The sequence below is a fragment of the Falco cherrug genome, chromosome Z, assembly GCF_023634085.1.
Source record: "Falco cherrug isolate bFalChe1 chromosome Z, bFalChe1.pri, whole genome shotgun sequence".
NCBI lineage: Eukaryota > Metazoa > Chordata > Aves > Falconiformes > Falconidae > Falco > Falco cherrug.
Window position 1 is genome coordinate 64955978 of NC_073720.1, and position 4557 is coordinate 64960534.

At 34.1% G+C, this 4557-nt stretch overlaps 1 protein-coding gene across 1 annotated transcript in view; it reads right to left on the bottom strand.

Annotated features, from left to right (window-relative positions):
- Window positions 1-723: 723 nt before the first annotated feature.
- The window catches only part of PRDM6 (PR/SET domain 6), a 79094-nt gene continuing 75260 nt past the window's right edge, over window positions 724-4557 (bottom strand). Inside the window, exon 7 of the mRNA XM_005432987.3 lies at window positions 724-4557. This exon is cut by the window's right edge and continues 454 nt beyond it. The gene's annotated coding sequence lies outside the window, so the exon portion shown is untranslated.

Consider the following 4557-nt stretch of genomic DNA (forward strand, 5'->3'; position numbering starts at 1 on the left):
AGGTCATATAACATGAAAAATGACAGAAACTGACATATTTTTCTCATACTCAAGCGGTACTTTTTCAAGTGGAACAAGGGGTGACTTAGTGAACTAATCACTGCTCTTTGACATACACAATGGCAGTGAAATAATGTTAAAAAAGGCACCAAAGGTCCCTTGCAGCAGAGCATGGTTAGTGCTTTTAGATTTGGCTTTAGAATGATTTTTAAAATATGAGCTCAGACATCACATAAACTGGAGTTTTGAAATTCTGTCTTAGTCCACTAGATGGTGATCCTTGTAAATCAGGATTCAGATAACTAAACAAGACTCAGGCCGTCAACCATAAAAAAACCCACACTCTAGTATGAAGAACAGAAAAACTTCATCCAATAAGACAGGATTTGCATCATAAACCCATACAAACAAATTCCAAAACATTGCTAAGAAATTGCTTGAGTATATGACTGCACTGTGCCCTCAGCATTACATCAACAGGAGTACTAAGACCCAGTCACAAAGAAAACTGTTTCATCCCACTGTCTTCTGACTGCAAATCTGTTTGCAAAATCCAAGCTGAAAACCTCTTTCGGAAGCTTGTAATGAAAACTAATGAAAAAAGTAAGGCACCACGATTATTTGAGATTGCCTTCAATGCACACCCATTTCAGAATATTAGATTTTCTGCATAGCATGCACAAAATTCCATACGTAGTCTTAACATAAAACAAAGGCTTAGCATGTGGTAATAGAAATGTTTTATTAATCAAATATATTTACATTTCTTTGTCTTCTTTTTAAATGTGTGCCTATTATCTTCATTTAAACACAATGTAATCTTTACATTGATATCACAAGAATACAGCTACATGCATGACTTAATTGGTCCTTTGCAGTAAAAAAAGATGCAATTTTATGAGGTTTAAAAAATGGAAGTGAGCTGTTTACCTTTCTAATTACAGTGTCATTATTATTTTTATTACAACAGAGGACCCCTTCAGCATACTTTACATCTATTGGGTGGATTTATGCACTTTTTCAGATTGGCTTGATGATGTCAAAACTTCAAAAATCTAGACAAAATATATTAAAAAAAGACCTCATGCAGTCCGAGAATAATTTATTTTCTGGAATCTTATGCACAGAAAGGATTTGGATGGAACAGAAGAGTGGTCTAATTGTAATTTTTTTAAAAACTCATAGCAATTGATGACTTTTAAAAGCAATAAGGACTTACTTTTGGACCTTCACATATTTGTCTGAAATCACATCATTTTGTCAGCTATAAGACAGCATCACATAATGTAATGACACCATACAAATAATAAATAGTAATTAAAAGGAGAGATGATGTTACCAAAAGAAAAGATATACACATCATTGCTTGTAAGTTTCTAGTATGTAATTTACTGTAATTATTACATTATTCACAAGTCAGCTTTCTTTCATGGGAAGACAATCAAATTGTTTTAAAAAAGATCATATCTGGGATCTATAACTGCAGGTTCATAAAGGACCTAATGTCTTTCTGAAAGGAATAACTCTATGAACGTATAAAATTTAATTCCACACTGGAAAGAAAAATCAGAACTAGGCACAATTTTTAAATATGACTTCCAACATGTTCAGGGTTGGACAAAAAAATTAAAAAAAGCTTGTATTTATTTACCAGACTACAAAACAGACATGCCAAGTGCTTCAGAAATTCTGAAATGGCAGGCACATAATCACTACATTTAAATATAATTGTACTACACTTACTGCTTCAGTTTACTGTGTGCAAACACATACTGTATTCATAATAGACCTAAATGTACGGTTGTTCTGTCAATACATGAACAGAAACTCACTCAGCATTTGGGAAGTGCAGATAGGTACTAGATTCTGTTTAGTCCAAACCTGGGATGTATTTTAGCTTGTCCAGGTTAGTTTTACTTTTGCTGTTTTGTAACAGAATGCCAAATGTTGTACTCAAGAAAACTCCACTATGAAATCATGGGTTTTCACTGAATTGCTTTTGCATGCTGCCAAATCTGTTGTGAAAGTGCCATTTATAAAATATAACTGAAATTGTGCTTAGGCATCTGGAACAACATAGTGATTTACACAAGAATTATTTGGAAGAAAAAAACTAAGTTCTGTAGAAATCTTACCCTGGTGCATTTTTTAAAAAATCCAGTATAGTCTTGAAATAATTGGTCTTTGCTTCATGACCGTTCAGGAGAATATTTAGACACATGTTTAATTAAAAACACATGAGTAAGCCTATCTATATTCAGCAGGGAACTTGCAGTATCTGTAAGCACATACCTATGTGCTATTTGCTTTATAGAATTCAAATACAAATCCCTTTCTGCAAGAGGCTGAGTGCTTTGCACTACCACTAACTACATCCCTGAACAGGAAAGCACAGTTAGATAATGCACCAGCACAAGTCAGTGATATAACAGATAGCTCACATTTGCTTTTCAGAGCGTGACATACCTCCTTTCCCACTTACTTTATTGATAAATTTCTGCTTTTTGTGTGTGTGTGTGTGTGTGAGAATATCTATTTGCTTGCAGAAACGATCTACACCTGCTGTTCAAATGTTAACCAAAATCTTGCCCCACCAGGACGTTACTTTACATTAAGTCTCTAAAATAAGGGAAGGTATGAACCGCCAGGTGTGAAGGTCTGAAAGGTTTAAGATCAGATTATTTTTTTTTCTGTTTAATTAGCCTTGCTAGGAACAAAACAATGTTCAAATAGTCACAGTTCTTCCTATCCAGCTTCCTATGCTTCTTTGAATCTAAAACAAACAAACAAACAAACAAACACATTTATATAGTAGCTACGAATTTCTCATAGTTTGGAGGATAAAATCGGGCAAGTGACAACAGAATTGCTCACTCCCCATATCTCTGCACTGAGAAACAGAGCTGAAAAACTCACAGGGCCAAAGCCTCTTTATAAAATAATCTGGTACTTGCTAGAACAATGACAAAAAATCTTTTTCCCCACAATGTTTTACATTTTTAATGGCCAAACACAAATACAGTAACTCCTGAAGTAATCCCCTGCAAAGCTTTGGAAACTCCAGATTCTGCAGTATAGTTTCTGTAATATAATAAATGAACACCCTGAAGTAAGGATGTCTTAGTGTTTAAATTCCTTTTAAATGTATTTGAGTTTTACTGTATGTTCTTTTTCTGCTTGAGCTTTGCAGAATTCATAAATGGTCTGAACCTGTTACTAAATTTGTAGCTGATTCTTTCTAGCCCTTTACAGAACTGGATACTTAATTCTCTACATATTTAAAATCATCCCCATAAATGTTTTAAAATATTTAATATAATCAACTGAGCCCTTAAGAGCCACTCAGCACTTCAGTTTTGGTACAAAACTGAATGAATATGTTTTAATCCCCATAATCTCCACAAATTTATTTTGTAGTTTTACCTTATGATATAGCATGACCTCAGAACTGCTTAGGTTTTGCTTCTTCTTTTTGGTTTGGGTTTTTTGTTTTGTTGAGGTTTTTTTTTCTTTTTTTTTTTGTTTTTCTGTTTTTTTTTGTGATTTTTTTTTTTTACGATTTTTATCAAACTACAGCTCTAGCATTGAGACAATCAAAATATAAACAAACACTGCTGGTCTCTAAAAGTGAAAACCGTTCTTTGATTAGCCAAAAATCATGAAATCTGAAATACATCAAGGATCAAACTTTGAAAAAAGCCAATATGGAAATTGTTAAATTGAACCCATGTAATAACATCTGAGCTTTTTACATTGATGTTGGGAATATTTTGGCTTCCTTTCATTCACGACTGTACCAGGCAAATTTCCATGAAGTGAATACTATGAAGCCTCCAAGCCATTCACAAAAGTATCTGAGTTCAGATTTAGCTTTCGTTTTGAAGCTCAGCCCAAGTGTGTTGAAAGTTTCATCTAATACAGGAGCTTTTTTAATTTGATCCAAACCAACAAAATAAAAATATCAATGGACTACAGCTTGGATTTCTGATCAGTTTTCCTAGAAATCAGCAAGCCATTAAATCAGTCACCCAAACAAAAAGCATCATCTTGGTTTTTTGCTCCTCGTAATACAATTTACATGTAGACTGGAATCTTAAATGTTTAAAATACTTCCTACGGCCTCTGTCTTTTGTAGCTCTTAGACTGAACATGAGAGCTCTATTAGTTTAACATAGTTTTCCTACTGGCTTCTTTATATAATGCATATTTGCAGATATACAACATTCCTTTTTTTTCTTTTTTTTTTCTTTTTTTTTTCCCAGAATACCTGTGCCAATGCAATGCTGTTGAATGAGACTACTTGCATGAAAAAGTGCACACAGTGTGAGGCATGAGACTATGGAAATGAAATGCTCTTTGGTCTGAGGAGGCTGACACTGACCCAGATATAGCTCTTGATCACTTCCCATCCCACACAGCAATTTCTATTATAGCCATGTCAAGATCAACTTAGCCCAGCCCAGCCAAATGTATGGATTACACCTGGGTCCTTTGAGTCATGCTACAAAAAAAGGTGCAACAATAAACAAGTCCATGTGCATTCTCAGTCATAACTAC